This window comes from Pseudorca crassidens, chromosome 1 (genome assembly GCF_039906515.1).
Source record: "Pseudorca crassidens isolate mPseCra1 chromosome 1, mPseCra1.hap1, whole genome shotgun sequence".
NCBI classification, from domain to species: Eukaryota; Metazoa; Chordata; class Mammalia; order Artiodactyla; family Delphinidae; genus Pseudorca; species Pseudorca crassidens.
In genome coordinates, this window is record NC_090296.1 from 118843027 (window position 1) to 118864863 (window position 21837).

A 21837-nucleotide genomic window follows, 5' to 3' on the forward strand; every position below is an offset into this window, starting at 1 on the left:
GGGTGTTGAATTTTGTAAAAAGCTTTTTCTGCATCTATTGAGATGATCATATGGTTTTTATCCTTCAGTTTGTTAATGTGGTTTATCACACTGATTAATTTGAGTATACTGAAGAATCCTTGCTTTTCTGGGATAAACCCCACATGATCATGGTGTTTGATCCTTTTAATGTGCTGTTGGATTCTGTTTGCTAGTATTTTGTTGAGGATTTTTGCATCTGTTTTCATCAGTGATATTGGCCTGTAGTTTTCTTTCTTTCTGACATCTTTGTCTGGTTTTGGTATCAGGGTGATGGTGGCCTCATGGAATGAGTTTGGGAGTGTTCGTCCCTCTGCTATATTTTGGAAGAGTTTGAGAAGGATAGGTGTTAGCTCTTCTCTGAATGTTTGATAGAATTCGTCTGTGAAGCCATCTGGTCCTGGGGTTTTGTTTGTTGGAAGATTTTTAATCACAGTGTCAATTTCAGTGCTTGTGATTGGTCTGTTTATATTTTCTGTTTCTTCCTGGTTCAGTCTCAGAAGGATGTGCTTTTCTAAGAATGTGTCCATTTCTTCCAGGCTGTCCAATTTATTGGCATATAGTTGCTTGTAGTAATCTCTCATGATCCTTTGTATTTCTACAGTGTCAGTTGTTACTTCTGCTTTTTCATTTCTAATTCTATTGATTTGAGTCTTCTTCCTTTTTTTCTTGATGAGTCTGGCTAATGGTTTATCAATTTTGTTTATCTTCTTAAAGAACCACCTTTTAGTTTTATTAATCTTTGCTATCGTTTACTTCATTTCTTTTTCATTTATTTCTGATCTGATATTTATGATTTCTTTCCTTCTGCTAACTTTGGGGTTTTTTTGTTCTTCTTTCTCTAATTGCTTTAGGTGTAAGGTTAGGTTGTTTATTTGAGATGTTTCTGGTTTCTTGAAGTAGGACAGTATTGCTATAAACTTCCCTCTTAGAACTGCTTTTGCTGCATCCCATAGGTTTTAGGTCATCGTGTTTTCATTGTCATTTGTTTCTAGGTATTTTTTGATTTCCTCTTTGATTTCTTCAGTGATCTCTTGGTTATTTATTAGTGTATTGTTTAGCTTCCATGTGTTTGTATTTTTTAGATTTTTTTTCCTGTAATTGATATCTACTCTCATAGTGTTGTGTTTGGAAAAGGTACTCGATATGATTTCAATTTTCTCAAATTTCCCAAGGCTTGATTTGTGACCCAAGATATGATCTATCCTGGAGAATGTTCCATGAACACTTGAGAAGAAAAAGTGTATTCTGTTGTTTTTGGATGGAATGTCCCATAAATATCAATTAAGTTCATCTTGTTTAATGTATCATTTAAAGCTTGTGTTTCCTTATTTATTTTCATTTTGGATGATCTGTCCATTGGTGAAAGTGGGGTGTTAAAGTCCCCCACTATGATTGTGTTACTGTTGATTTCCCCTTTTATGGCTGTTAGCATTTGCCTTATGTATTGAGGTGCTCCTATGTTGGGTGCATAAATATTTACAATTGTTATATCTTCTTCTTGGATCGATCCCTTGATTATTATGTAGTGTCCTTTTTTGTCTCTTGTAATAATCTTTATTTTAAAGTCTGTTTTGTCTGATGTGAGAATTGCTACTCCAGCTTTCTTTTGATTTCCATTTGCATGGAATATCTTTTTCCATCCCCTCACTTTCAGTCTGTATGTGTCCCTAGGTCTGAAGTGGGTCTCTTGTAGACAGCATATATATGGGTCTTGTTTTTGTATCCACTTAGCCAGTCTATGTCTTTGGGTTGGAGCATTTAATCCATTTACATTTAAGGTAATTATCGATATGTATGTTCCTATTAACCATTTTCTTAATTGTTTTGGGTTTGTTCTTGTAGGTCTTTTCCTTCTCTTGTGTTTCCTGCCTAGAGAAGTTTAGCATTTGTTGTAGAGCTGGTTTGGTGGTGCTGAATTCTCTTAGCTTTTGCTTATCTATAAAGTTTTTAATTTCTCCGTCAAATCTGAATGAGATCCTTGCTGGGTAGAGTAATCTTGGTTGTAGGTTTTTCCCTTTCCCCACTTTAACTATGTCCTGCCAGTCCCTTCTGGCTTGCAGAGTTTCTGCTGAAAGATCAGCTGTTAACCTTATGGGGATTCCCTTGTGTGTTATTTGTTGTTTTTCCCTTGCTGCTTTTAATATTTTTTCTTTGTATTTAATTTTTGATAGTTTGATAAATATGTGTCTTGACGTGTTTCTCCTTGGATTTATCCTGTATGGGACTTTCTGTGCTTCCTGGACTTGATTATTTCCTTTCCCATATTAGGGAAGTTTTCAACTATAATCTCTTCAAATATTTTCTTAGTCCCTTTCTTTTTCTCTTCTTCTTCTGGGAGCCCTATAATTCGAATGTTGGTGTGTTTAATGTTGTCCCAGAGGTCTCTGAGACTGTCCTCAGTTCTTTTCATTCTTTTTTCTTTATTCTGCGCTGCAGTAGTTATTTCCACTATTTTATCTTCCAGCTCACTTTCCCATCTTCTGCCTCAGTTATTCTGCTACTGATTCCTTCTAGAGAATTTTTAGTTTCATTTTTTGTGTTGTTCTTCGTTGTCTGTTTGCTCTTTAGTTTTATAGTTCCTTGTTAAACGTTTTTTGTATTTTCTCCATTCTGTTTCCAACATTTTGGATCATCTTTACTATCATTACACTGAATTCTTTTTCAGGTAGACTGCCTATTTCCTCTTCATTTGTTTTGTCTGGTGGGTTTTTGCCTTGCTCCTTCATCTGCTTTGTGTTTCTCTGTCTTCTCCTTTTGCTTAACTTACTGTGTTTGGGGTCTCTTTCTTGCAGCCTGCAGGTTCGTACTTTCCATTGTTTTTCGTGTCTGCCCCCAATGGCTAAGGTTGGTTCAGTGGGTTGTGTAGGCTTCCTGGTGGAGTGGACTGGTGCCTGTGTTATGGTGGATGAGGCTGGATATTGTCTTTCTGGTGCAGCCCAATTTTTTAATGAAACAAACATGAACCCACATGTTTTGTGAAAATGTGGCTCCTTTCTTGTGTTGTAACACACAATTCCAGGGTAGCATATTATCTTCTGGCTAAGTGAGGCCTCTTTGGGGTAATGGCAGATTGTTAAAGGCTTCTCTCCCCTCCTGTTCTCCCAGATGGTGATGCTGCAGGCCGCATCTAGCACGTTATCTCCAGGCCTGGGTCTCTGTCCTAGGGAATGTACTGAGGATGTGCTGGACTCACCCAGCATTTGTACCCCACCGGGGTCTCCCAGGAGTAAGGGTTAACTTTTAGGGTTTCTTTTAACCCGTTGCGATGGCCCCGTACTCCTAGGCTCTGGTTTTAAGGGCTCTTGGGTTCTCTGAATGATAAACTAAGTGAGGCTTCACCTTCATATCACTGGAAGCATTGCCACCAAACAACAGAGTTAGCCTATCCTCTGCTGCTTTATAGCCTGGCATCAACTTTTCCTCCTTACTGATGTAACTTCGGTCTGGCATCCTCTTCCAGTGCAGTCCTGTCTTATCCACATTAAAAACCTGCTCAGGTAAATACTCGCCTTTCTCAGTAATTTCTCGAAGCATTTCAGGAAATTCCCGGGCAGTTACCATGTCTGCACTCACTGCCTTGACACTTACTTTTACGTTGTGATTGTTGGCTCTAGCCTTGAACTGATGAAACCAGCCATGGCTGGCATTAAAAAATGTGCCCTCTGATTCTTCGCTGTGTTTCTTCAAGTCTTCATAAAGGCTTTTAGCTTTCTTTTGAATTGGCATTAAGCTGAGAGGGACTCGACGCTGATGCTGATTCTGCATCCACACACTGAGAAGTTTCTCCATCTCCTCCATCTCTTTTCCATGCTTCTTCGATATTATTGTTGACATCATTGACACAGCAGACCTCACATGTTCCATGATGTTGTCCGTGTTCTTCAGAATCATGCCAGTGGTTGAACAATTCATGTTATAAGAACAAGCGATGTCTACCATCTTTTTGCCTCGCTCCACTCTCTCAATTATTTTCACTTTTGTTTCCATTGTTATCTCTTGGTACTTCTTAGCAGTACCAGCTACATCACCGCTGCTTTTACACTTGCTTCTGGATACCCTGGGCTTGAACTAAAGATACTGTACTACTGTACTCTATACAGTACTCTACAGTAAAGTACACAAAAGTACAACCACTTGTAGAGGATGCACTCATGTAACAATGTACACCAGACACGTGAACTAACTTACGTGACTGGACATGCAAATGCCCGTTTGTATCTTTGAAAGCTCGCAACTTGAAGGTTCGTATGTATGGGACTTACTGTACTAAAGTCAATACTTTAACTATTGTACTTTTCAGTTCCAAAATTTCCATTTCATTTGTTTTTATATCTTCCTTTTTTTTCCAGAGACCTTCTGTTTTTCTTTTGTTTCAGGAGTGCTTACCCTTACTTCTTTGAGCATAGTTACAATCACTGCTTTAAAAATCGTTGATTATTCTAACATCTGCATCTTCTCAGGGTTAATATCTGTTGATTTTCTCTTTCCTTGTTAGTTGAGACTTTCATGATTCTTCATATGCTGAGAAATTTTGGCCTATATCCTTGATATTTTGAAATATTATGAGACTCTGAGCCTGGTTTAAATCTGGTTTAAAGAAACATTGGTTTTTTTTTGTTTGCTTGTTTTTTTGAAGCAGGCAATTAACCGCGTTATATCCTGGCTGTAAGTTCCAACCTCTGTGGAACTGCCTCTGTGGGCTATGATTCCAATACCAGTTCTGTTTTCAAAGTGCAGCATTATTCGCATCAGTCCTGTGTGTGTGCCACCCAGTGGGCAGTCTTGGGGCAGAATCTTGGTCTAACCTGTAGTTCAGTTCTCTAAACCTGTGGTATGCTTTTTAAAGTCAGATCCATACATGTTCAGCTTGGAGGTGAACCCAGGAGTTAATACATTAAGTTCATGGATTTCTTTGTTAATATCCCTATTCTCCATGGTCTTGCCCACACCTTTTGGCTCCTTGGAGCCTTCTTCCTCGTCCTTTAGCCAGCAGGCTTGGTCTATAGTTTGCTAGCTCTGCCACCTACTTCCTGTGACTGTTATTGTGTCTGGAGTCGAGTGGTAGGAGGACAGAGAGAGGAAAAAAAGGAATGGAGACTTGCTCACCTTCTTCTGATCACTGCTCCTCTGGTCAAACAGAATGGTTCTCCTTCCTCCCTCAGGGCTTTAGGTGCCTGCCCATCACCACTGCCACCACCCCCGCTCCCATCCCCACCACCACTGCTGCCTGTGGGAGAGGCTGAAAAGAAGGAAAAAAAGAAACAAAAACCAGAGGATTTCCCCTCTCTCTCTGACTCTTAGGAGTCCCCTTTCTTAGTTCTTGGACCAGAAACAGAGGACTCTCTTGGAGCTATTTCTGTCAGCCCCTGGGGCACACTTCTGAGTTTCTGGCTGCCTTTGAGTCCAGACTGGGCAACACTAGAGGAAAAAAATGGCAAACTCACTGCTGACTTAGTGGAACTTTGAATCCTGGTGTCCTTCCCCCAATCTGCCTGCTACAGTTTATGTTTCAGGGCCCTCAGAGAGCTACTCCCTCCATTCTGTCCAGGATTTATAGTTGCATTTAGTGTGCCCTTCCTCATTGCATCTTTTGTGGAATCAGCATCTCATTTAAATCATTGGTCTTTTGCTATGTGGAAAATGGTATATATATATATATATATATATATATATATATATATATATATATATATATATATATATATGTTACATTTTAAAATTTCATTGACCAGCAATAGCTCTTTATTATGGCCTGAAAGAATTAGGCAGTCCACGTCCTATTTTCTGAATCTACAATTAGAGACATTCCCCCCAAACACAAATTCTCAAAGGAACAAATTCACATTAAGACTGAACCACACCTTACCTGGCCTGTACAGAACTTTCAGTTGTTTTTCTTGTTTACATTCTCCCCTTTCACATTAACAGGAAGAAAAGAGAGTGTCCCAAGAGGCCATAAGAATTCTGAGATTTTAAGCCTAAGCGATTGGGAAGACAGCTGCCCTTCACCCAGGTATGGAGCCTGGAATAAGGAGACAGCGGTTTTGGTTGTGGGAGGTGATGGTTCCCTCCGTCACACACTCACTTGAAGAGTCTGCTAGGATATCCAGGAAATGGAAGCCTGGAGTTGAGAAGTTATCACGGAAGGTGTGAGGAAGAAAACTACTAAGGCAAGAAAGGAGAGACAGGGACCACATACCGAGGTGACCTTAAACTTCCCACTGCCAAGGATGCCCCCTCCCCCCACCACAATGCAGGCCTCATTCTAAATTGCTGCTCTTCGAGACCCCTCCCACTACTGTGCCTGCTCATCCCTGAGCATCACTCAAGTCCCCAGAGCCTGTGAAATCTCCCTAGGCCTCTCCCCTTTTAGGACATCGATTGACCCTTTATCTGGAGCTTATTCAAAGGTAGATGGGATATGTTGGTCACCAAGGCAGAACTACTGGGGGAGATTTTTTAGGATTTTCCTGATTCTGCCCCCTGGTGGAGACAAGTAGTCTGGATTAAGTTGCAGCTTTCTGTGGCCTGCCTGACCCGTGCCCAGAATTTACCCCTTAACTTGGGCTAATCAATACAATTACCTCTGGATAGTGAAATAGCAAGGCTTCTCGAGCACATTGCCACTGCCAACTTGTATCTACAAATACCATCATATTTTATTGTAACAACCACTGTTTCAATCATGGTGTACTAGGTTTTTCTGCATTAATAAACAAACCCAAATCTCAGTGGCTTAACACAGCAAAAGATGCTACACATCCAACAGGAGTGGTGGGTGCTCTGCTCCTCAGAGACCTCTGAGACCCAGGCTAAGCAAGGCAACATCTTAACCGTAGCTTCTACAATCATGGCACCAGTGGGAAGGAAATGTGATTGGTACACTGAGACTTAAAGCATCTGTTGGCTTTCCTCCCTCCCTCCCTCCCTCCCTCCCTCCCTCCCTTCCTCCCTTCCTCCCGTCCTTCTATTTTTCTTTCTCTCTTTCTATTTTTAAAATGAGAAGTCATATTCCATCGGCCAAAGAAAATCACATGGCCACATTTAACTTCAAGGGGACAGTGAAGTTAAATCTTCTCTTGCCCCTAAAGGGGAAATAGTAATGACTGCCCAAACCGTGCCCTCAAGAATTGTTGTCTTCTCTTTGGAGTTGAAAAACTCAGGCTCTATTAGGACACTTTTCCAAAGTCACACCGTTAGTGAGTGTGCAGAGCAAGGACCCAGGTGCACACTTGTTTAGCTCAGATGTCTCCTCTTCAGGAAGTCATTTTATAGAAGGTGTTTCTTATTATCTTCAAGGGAACTTCAGCTGCTGACAAATGAAAAGCTTGACCCCCAATTTCACAAAGTTAATTTTTCTTTTTTGAAAAAGAATGATAAGAACAAAAGAAAGAAAGAGAAAAAGAAAGAAATTGAAAAGAGAAGAAAAAATAAAAAGCAACCAGGGCTCTTGTCCACCTGCACCAGTATCTGATTGCATGTCAGGGTGATTTGGTTTCGTTCCCTCTGTGTGGTATTTTCCATTTGTAGGACTGGGTCAGAAGTTTGTATATTAGTCTACATGCTTGTTCTTGCTTACGTTTGTTCTCTGCTCGATCCCACACCCTTCATTCATCCTTGGAATGTTCCAGTGACAATGGAAAAACAGCAATATAGCTAGTCAGACAGGAGGGACCGACCATGGACACAGCCCACCTTCTCTCAGCATTCTAAGAGGGAAGGTAGAGGGCGTGAGAGAGCGCTCTGCACATTTCCCCACGCGAGACAAGTCCGCTGTGTTCAGTCTCACTCAGCAGATGAGAAAACTGAGGCTCAGAGAGGTGAAGACAATGTTCAAGGTCCCATGGCTAGAAGCATGTTTTTCTGAATCGTAGCTTCAGACCACCCCACTCCGCAGCCTTCCACCTACTCTCATACTCATGGTACACCTGCCCTGAAATGTATTATGCCAGCTGATGCAGGGGTAGCTCTGCCTTGTCTAAAGACTTCCACCTTCACACGGCTTGCTCTTTGAAGGGCACAAGAGCAGGTGCAGTCCTTTCCCTTGGAGAAGTAGAGGTGAGGCAGCAACCCCACTGCTCAGGCTGCCGGCTCTGGAGGCAGTAGTCCTCCCAACACTTTAGAAGAAATGCTCCCCGCACCTCTGGACTCTTCCTGAACAAACTTGAGATCCATAGATGAGTTCTAGAAAGAGGCAAGGCATGCGGAGTAGTAGAAATTTGTGTCCATACTGCAGGGCCGAGCCTCCAAACAAGCCCATGAGGGAGATCCAGCAGTGTTTTTGTTTTAACCCCAAAGAAGGAGAAACACCAGTTGATTAGATTAAATACGCTTTGAGTAGGGCCCGAAGTCCTCGGCTTTACTGTGTATGACATCTGAAACTCAAGATGTTTTTAGTGGCTTTGAGAGCTGTTTCTGACAGCATGAGACCCCAGTTGTCTCCACGCATGAACTTACAAGGGGAAGGACGGCTCCCTGAAATAGCTCAAGGCCTGGTCCCCATGCGGTAATGGAAAGGGCACCAGCCCAGCACTTATCAGGGGTTGTTCTCAATCAAACACACACATACTCATAGTATGAATGTTTGCCACTCGTTATCTGCGTAAGAAGAAATGCCCTCTTCCGCCTCTAGAACTCCATGATTTGAAATAGGGAAAGGTGACCTTAGGAAGAAGCTGGCCACGGACATGGATCCTATAGCCTTTGGACTGACAGCTACTTCAAGGGGAACATCGGAGCCATTCCAGGGCTCACACACACAGCAGGCCTTCTCTCATCCCTCCCAAACAAATGAGCACAGCAGCTAAGTCAGTGAGTCTTAAAGCCTCAAGACACAGGCTGTGGGGAGTTTTCTCTTGAAGCCATAATGTGGCACTAGAGTTGTGTGGTAATTCTCTACATTGCAGGAATAAAAGAAGGCATTTCAAATGCAGCTTGAAATTTTTACAAAAGAAGTCACATGCTTCTCTGTGTATGTCATCTTTTCCCAGATGGATCCAAAATGAGCCACAGGATTTCCCTGTTGCAGAGTTTCTGAGAGAATAATAGATCTGACAGCTGGAAGGGGCTTCAGGAGTTGGTGTGAGCCCCTTTTCTTCCAACATGTATAAATATGTTCTTCCTATTTTCTCAATGAGGGGACTGCAGTTCTGAGGTTGGTGATTTTGATATCGACACGGCCCGTGAGTGATGCTGGCATGGAGGTTGGGGGTACCTGCCTTCTCCTACTACGCTCAAGTGCTTCTCACAAGGAGAAGACGCCACCATCACGCAGAGAGTAGGAAACAGGAAACAGGAAAGAGAAAAAAAAGGAATGCAGGACCCATAGAAATCTTGGCAGCAAAGTCTGGCCAGATGTCACAAGTGGCACACAGTAGGTCTCTATATATTGACAATAGAGGCAAGTCAAAGATGACTGGCAAAGTAGAGCAGTGAACCTAGAGACTGTTTGACTTTGTGGTCTGTAGTGCCTGGGATTATGTACAAACCATATCTGGCCCGTGTTCATTGGATATGTGGTATCTCTGAGACTTTATAAAAATCAATTCATTCAACAAGAAAGCCAGTTTGATAAAAGAGGGAAAATTGCCAATGAGGCTAAGGTGACAGCAATTTCAGGCACCGTGTAAGCTGATTAGCCTCAAACAGAGACGCTGCTCTCTGTGCTGAGACCTGTAACCCTGCGGCCGTCTTGGAGACTTGTGGTGCCGGTCACGAGGGCAGCATGGGCAATGAGTGAAGGCCAAGACCTTATTAGGAGAGTCTCCCAGGAAGCAGGGTAAGGCAAACACAGGGCATTCCTTTAGAGTGATGGATTTGTTTTGTTTTGCATTTATTTTTGCATTACAAAAGAATTGTGAAATGATGTTTTTACATTACCTTTTTTTTCTTTCTTTTTTTAATTAACCAAAGGATTTTTTTTTTTTCTCTCCCTTTGGATAAACATAGATCTGGTCAGGCCAGCCCCTGCTTAAGACACCTCAGAGGCTTCCTCTTGCTCATTTGAAAATAACCCAGCTCACGAAAATGACGCTAAACATCACTGACCTTTAACAGATTTGCGCAGGACAGCTTTCCCTATCGATCATGAAATGATATGTTTTGGGATTGGTTGAGTAATAGCCACTACACTTGAGCTGCCCCCAACACTTCTTCCCCTCTGGGATCCCTGGACCTTCCCGAAATCCAGCATCTAGGGCAGCAGCGGGGCATCCAGCATCTAGGGCAGCAGGGGGGCCCCAGGACCCTGCCCCAGCCTGTGGCTTGTGTCTGTTCTGATGGGACATGCCTGTGCCTTTGTGGTTGTCAAAGGCTCGTTAACCCCTCCTGGAAGACTCAACGCAGTCAAACGTATCCCCCTGCCCCACTTCCTCCCTTTCTCTCCCTGAGCCCTGGCCACACAGCCCTTCTTTATGTTCCCCAGGTGCATCATGCTTCCCTCGGGGCCTTTGCAAGTGTGCTTCCTTCTGTCTAGAACAATCTCTCCCACCCTGTCCCCTTTTGACTTTGGTTAACGTTTCTCATCCTCCCTTCGATCATTCATAGTCAGCTTCAATAAGTATAGGTTGGATGGATGAAAGAAAGAATGACCAATCATGTGTGAGAGGAGCAGGCGCTAGCAAACGGACTTCTTCCATCGCTCTCCATTGTCTTTGCCTAGTTAATCATCGCCAGAAGGAGAAAGGGAGCCTGTGGATCCGGAGGCTGTGATGTCCGCCTTCTACTTTGCTCCGCATTGCTGCTCCTGAACAGAAGCGGCTTCAACCTGGGTGATGCTTCTTAGCTGTGAGTATTACCGCTTGCAAAGAGGAAAAAGAGAAATAATCTGAATATTTGGGATTCCAAAAGTTGTCTTGTACCAGGTAACTTGAGGCTTCCTATCTCCTCTTTCTGGCCATGAGACAAGAAAGGGAATGAGAGTGAAGTACGAGAGGTAAGGGGAATTAGATAACCTGAACATAGCCTGAAGACTCCCTGAAGACACTTCATCGGAAACCGACATTCCATCGAGAAGTCATTTTACTGCTGTCCTCTGAGCTTGTGGTACAGCTATTCTCTTACAGGCCAAGTGGGGGCCAGCCCCAGGCAGGCCCTCGGGAGGAACCCGGTTTTTAGGTCCATACCCCAGATGCCCTGGAGGAGGAAGAGAAAGAAGTAAGTTAAGGAGGCAAGCAGGGGAGGGAAGGCTTCTTAACACTCACCGAAAGGTTCTCAGAAGCAGCTTAAAACTACATGTTTACCAGCTCGCGAGGGACTCTGTTGTGTCGTGGTGTTCTGTTTTGTTTTATTTTGTTTTGTTTAAATCACGCTTCCCTTATTTCCTTATTATTCACTGGGCACAAACTTGCCTTGACTTTGCAGTCTACAAACGTTCACAACCAAGAAAATGAAGAGAACGATTTTGCATTATTCCCGGTACCCGGTATCTTGCTGGAGCCTGAAATTAGGGGTTGGACTACATGTCTGCTTCCCTTCCACCTCCAAATGTTAACAAAGAAGGGATAATGGAGGGGTTTTCTTCCCTGCTGGGACACAACCCCCAGAAATGCCATTAGGATGAAAACATTAGTGTTTGTCAAGAGTAGAGAGCAGTATTTTTTCAAAGCGTAACTTCTGGAACTCTAGCCCCAAGAAATATTCTGCTGGTAAAAGGATTCCTGGTCAGTACTTATTAGTGAAGTGCAGAAGCTGTGTTACTCATATGTTCCCCCCAAAAGGTCCGGTTGTCCCAAGCTGCCTTTCTGCAATCTGTTCACACTGGGCTCTCATTCCAGTCCCATATGCTCTGAAATCCCAGGAAGCCGCTCTCAGCAGTATGCCATCGGTCCCCCAACGTTAGGAAGTCCTCACTAGTGCCGATGTCATGCTCCAGGCTGGGGACCCCCAGGAGGAATGGTGGGATGCTGGGCATGTGGTGCTGGGCAGGGGGCAGGCTTAGTGAGGTGGGGTGGTGGCAGTCTTGTGCAGGATGACCAGGTCGTCTATCATAGCAACCTGGACAGTGGAGTGAAGGGGGCACTAATTATTCCTAATTATACGTGGCAGCAGGTGGAAACTAGGGCTGCCCTATATATGTGGAGCTGACAGAGGGGTTATGAGTTTTGTTTCTCAGCTTAGGAGCCACTTCTAAGGCCAATGGGCAGTGGTCACAGGAAAAAGCTTTCAGTTAACAATTAGAGGGGGCTTTGTAACAGAAAGTCTCCAACAACAGTATGGGCTATTTTATGAGTAGTGAGCACCTTAACACTGCAGATACGCACGAGGGTAACTGACAACCTGCCCTCCAAGATGTTGTGTACAGAAGACACTGACATGCCAGGGAGCTGGACGACCGCGGGGCGGCCTGTGACTGGGATCTGAGGCACCCACTCTGCTTTGTCCTCTCTGCTAGAGAGGGTTAGTTGTTTATACGTGAGGACCAAATTCTGCCAATCTGATGCGTGCACACCCATACGCTTGGGTAAAAGAAATGCAACAGGACTGAAAGATTTAAAACTTGCTGACTTTGTATAATTAATATTCTCTTGTGTCTATACAGAATGTAAATATCTCTGTTTAAAATGAGACTAGATTTCACAGTCTTGACTTTAAAAAAGAGAACACTTTGTGACATGTAAGCAAAATGTGGTCACAACTATTTGAACAAGTTTGAAGTAGATCAGAATCAGCTCTGAAAAGCCAGCTTAAGGTTACTTGGATTAAGTTTGATCAATAAAAATTGCACTCTGGTTATGTAAGATGTTCACATCAAGGGAAGAAGGGTGGGAATATAAGGGAATTCTTTGTACTATTTTTGCAACTTGTCTGTATGTCTAAAATTAGTTTTTAAAAAACTCCATATCCTTGGCTCCTAAGCCGTGCTTATACCATGGCCTGCCTGAAGAACTTCCCTCATCCTTTAAGGCTCAGCTCAGGCAGAACATCCCAGGATTTCCGATCCCCTCTCATGAGTTGGGGATCTGCAGATGCCCCAGTTATACCTACCACCTACCAGTATGATTTTCTATTCTGCACCTTTCTCGCCTTTCTCTGAGCGTCTTTTGGACTGGAATATTTTCTTCATTTTATATTTACCTCTGAGTACCAAGGCCCTACTCAGTACTCTGTACATATCTCTTCAATAAATTAATAAATCAATCCATTTTGAAGTTTTATTAGTTATTTTTTTCTTTTTAAAAATTGTGGTAAAATATACACTACATAATTTTAACCATTTGAAGTGTCCAATTCATTGGGACATTAAGTATATCCCAATGTTTTATAATTTTTCTGTCATTTTAAATGGTCTAAACTGGTCAGAGCTGTTAGAGCCACTTAATCTGGACCCAAGGGACTCATGACACTCAGAATTCATTTCATCCCACTGAGCCACCAATCAAAATCTGTGTGAGCGAGTATGGAATTATTTCATCCTATTTGAACTAGCTTGAATCAGGGAGAACTGGCTCTGCCCAGGCTCCAGGCCAGTAGTCGGCACTCAAAGTTGGTGATTTTCTTTGGCCTAATCTCTTGGGTTGTCACTTTCTCTTTTGTTATTTTTTTTCCCTTGGAGGTATCTGCCCTGCTGCTCTCCTTTCTCCTCCCACATACCACACCCGTCCCTGGATCGGCCTGGCTCTGGGGCAGGGAGCTTACATTCTACTGCCACCTTCATTGTCCCACCCGTGCACCTGCACTTTCAAAACAACTCCTGCAGGCAGGCTTTGGAGGCAGTCGTAATCAAACAGGCTGACTCATTTAGGGAGTCTGCCTGTATCTGGACAACCTCTTCAAATATTTAAGGTCACCCTTACCCCCTCCTGGGAGAAGAGGGACATTTTCTCACAGTCATTCTATTTCCTACCTCACTAGCTTTAAACGCCTCCATTTGAATTGAAAGAATGTAGCACTGCATTAGGAACCAAGAAACTGGGCTCTAGTAATTTTCCGGCCATTAGCTAGCTGGGTAATTTTGGTCATGCCCTCCCTGGGACGATATTTGCCAGTTAGTAAAAAGAAGGGCTTGGATATACAGATCAAAGTTTGATTTTTGTTATTACTGTTTTGCAGCAGGTTTTTTTCTGTGTGTGGGGATACAGTATTACCCTAAGACAAGAAAAATGCCGAATCCCTCTGGCTGTCAGAAGCGAGTTTTCTCTCTCCCCCATGCTGTCTAACCCTAGTTAGAATGTGGAGGGCTCTTGTCCTTTGTCCCTTGCCTTTAGAAGGAGCCCAGTGAGTATTATCTTTTGTGTGAGTGTGCGCGTGTGACTGTGCGCCCCTTACAGGAGGGCTCTTCTGTCGCTGCCCTTATAGTCACTGCCTTCTTCTCCGCTCTTGTTTACAGCAAAATTTTCTTGCTGGCTCCCTGCTTCAGCCTCATCCTCATCCTCTTGTAGCCAGAATGGTTGTCCCAAAACGCAAGGATGCCCCCATCCCTCCTGTGCCTCGGTCCTTCAATGGCTCCCACAAACCTCAGGATAAGATTAGCGCGGAATTCAAGGCCTTCCACCATCTGGCCCTAGTTTAATTACCTCCTGGTCTCACCCCTTTTTCCTCTTACTTGGCCAGCCCGGACCGCTCTTCCTTCCAGTCTCGCCACCCTCCTCCCTCCTTTCCTCGGTCTAGACTGTCCTCCCCTCTACGGAATGATGTCTGTCCGCTCTCACCCAGGGATCTGTAGCGTTCGTCCTCGTTAAGGGGCCCCTCTGGTGAGTGAGGGTGGGTTGGGGGCCGGTGCTTCCCGAGGCGGCCGCCAGGGGGCGTCAGGAGCGGCTCCAGATGACAGCAGGAGGCCGAGAGTGGGGGAGGGAGGAGGGACTGAGGGAGCGCGGATCCCGGCTCTCGGGATCGCAAACTCAGAGCCAGAGTTCTCCGCGCGCACCCGAGCCTCTGGCCGCCCGCGCAGCCCGACGCGGAACCCGGGCGCAGCGGGAGCCCGTGCAGGACGGGCGCGGGGCGGCGGCGGCGGCGGCGGCCGTCCATGCGGCGCGCTCGGGGCTGCCCGGCGCCGGGAACCACGCGGGGGCGAGGCGAGGCGGCCACCGGCCGCTCCGGGACACGGACCGCCAGGTGAGCCGAGCTGCCCGCGCCGCGCGCCCTCTGCGCCCAGCCCGCGGGGTCACGACCCGGCCCGGCCGCTGCCAGCCTCTCGGGCCCCCTCAGGACCGCCGGGCGGGCTGGCGCGGGTGGCGGGGCGCAGTGGGTGTGTCGGGGGCGCCGAGGGGCTGCGTCCGAACCAGGCTGAGGGAGCCAGCGCGCGCCTAGTTCGTGCCGACGGCTGCGCCTCCTTCTGTCCTCTTCTTTTCCTGGGGCATTTGCTCCGTCCCAGCGCCAGCACTCACCCCTCCACCCTCCTACTTGGAAACTATAGGGACAGTCAACCTTGGCCGTCCTGGAGTCGGGGCCCTGAGCTCTCTTGGTTGCGGCAGCTGGGAACTGGCGAGTGAACACCCAGCCCGCGCGACCCCACGCTAGCCTCGCCAACCTCCTGCCCGGGGCCGGAGAGCTGGTCGAGTCTCGGTCGGCGCGCGTCGAGACCCAGCCTGGGGCCCCGGCCACATCGTTTTCTAGAAAGCCTCACATCTCTGTGTGTGTGTCTCAGCTAAACCGCTGCAACCTAGCGCCTCTGGGAGCCGGAGTGGATGGGCGGTTTCCGCCAACTCCGGACACTTCCTCAAGTGTAGCCCAAGTACCTGCAGTCCCTTGGCGCGCTTGTAGAATTAGCTTTTACAGAACTAGCCCACACTAGAGCTATCTGGAAGTTAATATTTTTTTCTTTGAAATAACATCAGCCCTAAGTTGGGAAGAGGCTTTCAGGTCGTTCTCAGGCCCACTTAGCATCGGGAATTTGTGGGGTCTCCATAAGCAGTCCACAGCCAGACCCGCGCCCCACCCCCCTGCGCGTGCCTCCACTGCTGCCTGGCGAGTGTGCGTGCCTGCCTCTCTTCCTGTCTCCTCAGTGACCCCCACCACGCAGCCCTTTGTCCCTTGGCAGGCAGTAAGTGAATCTGAAGCCTTGGTCCTGGGTAGCCAAAGCGATCCTGTGATGCCTGTTGGAATTTGGAAAAAGAGACATAGAGACCTGAGAGAGGTCTGCGGAATCATCTCCTCCAACTGTCCTTTCGCAGCTGAAGGCATCCAGGTACAAAAGAGTCTAAAGATTTTTCAAAGATCACACAGCTCTTAAAACCTGTATAACCTGCGTATGTCTTCTGCTTCATTGATAAAAGTGATGAAGTGGTTGGGCTTAATAGCACTTTATTGGGTCTCAAAATACAAAGAAGTAAACATTTTAAAAAGGTGATTTAAATACAGTGCTACTCAACTCCTATAGATTTTTGTTGGTACCATAGTTGAATTCCTTTAGAGAACAAAATCCTAGCCCTGAAATTAATGCAAGGAAGCAGACAGGAGTCCTGGGACTTTCCTATAAACCGTTGCAGGGCTGGAACAGGGATTTCCCAGAGGTCCCGGAAACAAGTTTGGGTGATCAGAATACTGGAGGCCCTAGTGAACAAGCAACTCGGGTGGCCTCTTGTGGGGAGGGCTGGCCAGATGAGCTTGTGTGGTCTCCTCCATGCCCAGCACCCAGCAGGGTGCCAGCTTGGTCTTATCTTCATTTCAGGCTTCCCTGCCATGTAGAAGTGGTTCCAGTTGGCTGTTAGGAAAAAATAAATAAAATACAGCCTAGAGTTTGCATAAGATCAGGATTGGATATTTTGACTCGGAGGGTTGTTGTTGACCTAGAAATGCTTATTGTGACTGTGACCAGTTATCCTAAAGAGAGTCTGGGTACTGATTGCCTATCCTTTTCCATCCCCCAACGTTTCTCTCCATGGTACCACCTTTCTCCCAGTTGGCTGGGAGTCTCTATGTTTGAGGGTACCAGACTCGGCATCCCAGCCCCTCATTTATAGCTAATTCGTTACCAAGTCCCATCCACGTTCTTTTGTGGTATCCAGGAAATTATTTTCCTGTCTCCATTCCCTCTGCTCCCTCCTCAAACCATGTCTGCGTTACAGTAAGAGTCTCCCCTCTTGACTTCTGGCCACGAGTCCCTTGCTTCATTTTAATCCATCGTCTTTCATGCTGACAGATTAATATTCCTAAAATTCTGATTGCACCACATCACTTCTTTCAAAAAATCACAATGGCTCTCCAGCATTCACTTCTATTTAAATCTTCTCCAGCCAATATTTTTGGGGATCTGCTGTGTCAGGGAGTGTTACAACATGCTGAGGCTTAAACCAAGAGCAAGACAATATCCTTGCCCTTGATTTGTTGACAGGCTAGCAGATGATGTATAGCCACCTGGGAGGGAAAGAGATGTAAAGAAAGAACCACAAAACAAAGCAAAACATTGGGAGTGTGCAAAGCATCAGGGAGACACAGATGAGGGAGAAATATTTTCCTGCGTGGGAAGAGCTAGGAAAATTTCTGCTGGGCTTTGAAACATGGGGAGGAGTTCAAGGAGATGGGAAAGGCTGGAAGGAGGGGAAGCATGGCAGGCAAAGGGAAGAGCTTGAGCAAAGACCTAGAGATGTGAAAGTGTTCGTATGGACACGGTGGCATCAAGGCCATTCTTCGTCTGGATGTTTCAAACTTGCCTTAATTTGAGTCTACTTTATTGATCCAAGAGCAGCCCAGCTCTTCCCTGCCTGAAATCCTTCACTCCACTTACCTGTTCTTTTTATCGTGGCCTTGTATGTCCCCTACCCAGCAGCTCAGAAATGCAGATTTCCCCTCTGCTGGTCTAAATTTTGCCAGGAAGTGGATCCCAGCCCTTCTTGCACATGCCCATCCCTCTCTTCCATGAACCCATTTTATGTGTTCCCCTGCATTCTTTGCACGGTCTCTGTATTCAGCCTGGACATGTCCTAGTGGGCAAGCCGCATCTCCCCAGCCACCCCAAAGTTTCTCCAGAGCAGCTCCTGGGTTTCTGTTCCCAGGGCCTCTCCTGGGCTGTGGGGCACAGTTCCAGCACGTTGCCAGCACCAGCGAACTTGAAAATGTGACTGGCTTTGACCTTCCATCCTACTTTTCCCTGCTTTCTCTTCTTCTCTCCACTTGTCCCACCTTTTATCTTTCTCTCTGTGTGTGTGTGCAGAGTTGTGATATTTATTTACATATGTGCAGATCTAAAGGTTGCACGTACGTTTATCGACTGGCTTCCCTTTGAAGGTAATGGTTTAGAAATGCTGCGCCAATTGCTAACGCAGGGCCCAGGCTGCCACTGGGAGGGGAGCTTCAGTGCGAGGCTCTGCCTTGAGGCTGCTTTGCTGACTCTTGCCCTCTTTCAGGATCCCCCCTCTTCACTCCCCTCTGCTTGACCTGTGCGCTGATGCCGGGCCACCCCTCATCTTGGGCCAGATTTGCCTTCTTTTCTTTCTCCAACCCATCAAAACTGACTTCTCCGGTTTCTGGAGCCTTGCTGGCCTGATGAATTCTTTCAGGTCAAGTTTAATGAGCCCTGTGTGTGCTGGGCTTGATGCTTTCATCCTTCCAGCAATCTGTGACAGGAACAGTATCATCTGCATTTTATGAGGAAGGAAACTCCGCTTACTTGCCTGAGGTCAACAACTCAGGTTTGGAATCTGAGTCTTAGAACCCAGCTTCCTAAGTCTGGTGCGCTTTCCACTATATCCCTGTTTCCTGAAAGGGTTGTTTTCAGAACACCTGAATCAGAATTAGGATCTGGTGGGGGAAAAAAACAGATTCCAGGGTGGAGGCAGGGCCTGGGAACGAGCATTTTAAAGACAGCCTCAGGTAATTCTGCACGGCTCAGGTTTGAGGACCACTGCCCTAGGCTGCCTTTACAATGAGGTTCTAATGACAGGTGGTGAGTTAATGAGCCGCTGGATCCCAGGTAGCACAGTCCTTTTTAACAGAGGCCTTGACCTTGACTCTTAAGGAGTGAGCCATGGAGCAGAGCCCTCTTTTGGTCAAAGGGGTCTTCAGTTCAGTCCTGAAAGCATGCTCCGCACCTCTCCCCATCAGGCTCACTGTGAATGTATTTCTGGGCTTGAGCATGTGCTGAGGGAGAGGGACCAGGGTGGATTGGTTTGGAGACCTGAGTTGCCTGAGGTGACAGTGGACTGGGACTCCCCAAAGAGGGCTGAGCGTGTGGGCGTGGTGAGTCCCACCTCCTTCCCCAGAGTGGGGTCTGGTCACTGACACATCTCCTTCATTCTACAGGCCTTTATTTTGCACCATCCCACCTCGAGGCTTGGTTTCCCCATCTATAACAAAGGATGGCCACATCCTAGAGGGCTGGTGTAGGGACTGGTGCACAGGCACATGGGGCATTAAGCAAAGTGGGTGCCCGGTGTCAGTTTTCATCCCATTTAACTGCTCTGTACCCAGTCAGCGCTTGGCAGGCAGTTGGCGCTCAATATATGAGCTCTAGAAAAAGTGCGTCGTCTCAGGCCCCCTCAGGTCCAGGGGGTTTGTGTCTGAAGGGCTGAATATTGCAACCTTATTTCAAACCCAGGAAATGAACAGCCCTAGCTGTGCAGTAATAATAGTGATGATGATGATGATGATGATAATGATGAAGAAGAATTATCCATTCAACATCCTCTTCCCTCTCCATTTCCTTCCTACAATTTCCCTTTAGTTTCCTCCAAGAAGGACCTAAGAAACAGGTAGGCAGCAGTTTGCTTTTATTGATGGTTACCTGGCCCGGGAGAGTGGTCCCTTTCTGCTTATCTCTTTTCCTTTTTCCCTAATCCTTTCCCTGAACGTACTGTGCATGCTGTCTTCTCGCATGAGCCTTACTCAAGCACATCACTGAGCAGTACCCCGGCAGCATTCTCCCTTAACCCCTCTCCTCTCGGGCGTGGTCCGGAGAGCCTGCTTACACTGCACTTGTCCCAGAAGGGTGGTATCAGGCAGCCCAGGACCTGGGCTGGGCAACCCTCCCAGACAGCTGGCCGTCTGCCCTAGGGCTGGCCAGTAGCAAGGACCCAAATAATGAGTGATTATTGGGCGCCCCATCTAATCTCCTGCCAGGGGAAATGAAGGGCCAGCCGTGGGCTGGGGCTCGTCATGACCTGCTCCAGGTGGGCTTGGAATGCACCCAGCGCAGGATGGGGATTAAGGCTTGAAAGATGAGAGGAAATGAGATGTTAACCCTTTAGGTTGTGGCCCCCTGAGCCCCAGCAGGGAAGTCGCAAGGGAATTATCTGTAGGCATCTGATGAAAGGGGAGCTTGGCCTCTGATTTACGGCAGGGATGCAGCCACATGACTCTGAGGGGAGAGCAGCAGGGTGAGACAAGTGATGTCTTTGACTTCACCATTTTTCTTGGAGGCTCAGGTTAATTTCTTATGCAAATGGATACGCGGACTGCAGGGAGGCTGCTCTACCTGCTTCCTTCTTGGAAACCTTCTGATCATATCAGCACGTTACAAATTTGTAGTTGCCAAACAGACTTTTCCTTCTGTAACACAGTGCCTCTGATCCTTGTCATTTCGAGGAGGATGGAGAAGGAAGTCTGGCACTGGCTCGACACCATCTTCGGTAGTGGGTCCACCTCCTTCCCCGGGTCAGGCAGCTGAGGGTGGGAGCCCTCCCGAGCCGGCTGCCTGAATTCAGGCCTTGACTCAGCCATGCTGGGGGGCCCTGAAGAGTTCCTTAACCTCTTGTGCTGTAAGTCTTCCCGTCTGTAAAATGGGCATAGTAATACATACATACATTACTGTGGGTGAGAGTCATGAGAATGTAAAAATTTTAAAACAGCCTCAGGCACATGGATGTGCCGTGTGAAGGTTAGCCATCACTTTTTTCTCGCTTCTCTGGGAAGGATGTAAGCAGCTTCTCTTCCACACCTCTCACATTTGCTTAGGGTGATTGATCTCGATTGTTTGACCTCTAACCCTCACATGCCTTGAATTCTGGTCCCTCTCGCCCCTCCCTTTGCTACTGGCTCCCTGGCCTTCAGCTGCCCTTTTGATTCCACTCGTTGCCCCCAGCCCCTGCCTCCATGCTTGGCGGCCAGAGCTGGTGGACTGGGAAGTGACACCTGCCTGGTCCTGTGGTGGCATGGCCCTTCCACACCAGCGCCGCCCACAGCCAGCCTTGCTGTGACCTGACAGTCCAGAGAAAAGTGGCTGAGAGCAGGGAGGGCAGCTGCCTTGAAAGCAAAATTAGGAGCCGTGGAGACAGTCTGACCTGGGTGCAAATCACAGCTCTGCCCCTTCTTCTGGTTTCTTTGAGCTCTGGTTGCTTCATCCTTGATTGATGCTAAGAATAGCAACACTTATCTAGTGGTCAAGAGGGTCCCACCCGACAGTGGACATGAGGCTCTTTGAGACTGTCAGTAGAGGCGGAGAGTTTATTGCTGGTTATAAGGTGAGTCTTGGGAGTGGAGCTGTGTGTCTTCAAGTTTTTAAGTCTTGTTACAGGGTATACACTGACATCCTAGCCACTAGCTCTGTTTAGTGTCTTTTCCAGAACAGACAAGTACTCAGGTCCTGCTTGACTTTAGTGATGTTTTAGTCAAGGCCCAGGGTTTCATTCTATTTTTTTTATTTTTATTAATTTTTACTGGAGTATAGTTGATTTACAGTGTTGTGTTAGTTTCTGCTGTCTAGCAATGTGAATCAGTTATACATATACATATATCCACTCTTGTTTAGATTCTTTTCCCATATAGGTCATTACAGAGTATTGAGTAGAGTTCCTGTGCTATACAGTAGGTTCTTATTCGTCCAGGGTTTCATTCTGCTTGCAGTTCAAAGGATCTTCTGGCCAGCTAAGGGAGAGGGAACTGCTGTTTATGGAGCTCTGTGTCAGGTGCTGGGATTTACCTGCATGAAGTTATTTAATCCTCTCC

At 46.4% G+C, this 21837-nt stretch overlaps 1 protein-coding gene and 1 long non-coding RNA gene across 4 annotated transcripts in view; both read left to right on the forward strand.

Annotated features, from left to right (window-relative positions):
• Window positions 1-13114, forward strand: part of LOC137231653 (uncharacterized) — a 38599-nt gene extending 25485 nt beyond the window's left edge. The window contains exons 4-5 of the long non-coding RNA XR_010946704.1: window positions 5954-6034; window positions 9012-13114. This is a non-coding gene — a long non-coding RNA (uncharacterized lncRNA). The remainder of the gene's footprint in view (window positions 1-5953; window positions 6035-9011) is intronic.
• Window positions 13115-14616: 1502 nt separating this feature from the next.
• The window catches only part of THSD4 (thrombospondin type 1 domain containing 4), a 571466-nt gene continuing 564245 nt past the window's right edge, over window positions 14617-21837 (forward strand). The window contains exon 1 of one of the 3 annotated variants that reach the window (XM_067752213.1): window positions 14617-14711. The gene's annotated coding sequence lies outside the window, so the exon portion shown is untranslated. Of the gene's footprint in view, window positions 14712-14861; window positions 15073-15991; window positions 16145-21837 lie in introns of those variants that run through there. The other 2 variants (XM_067752199.1, XM_067752206.1) reach the window with 2 other exon arrangements.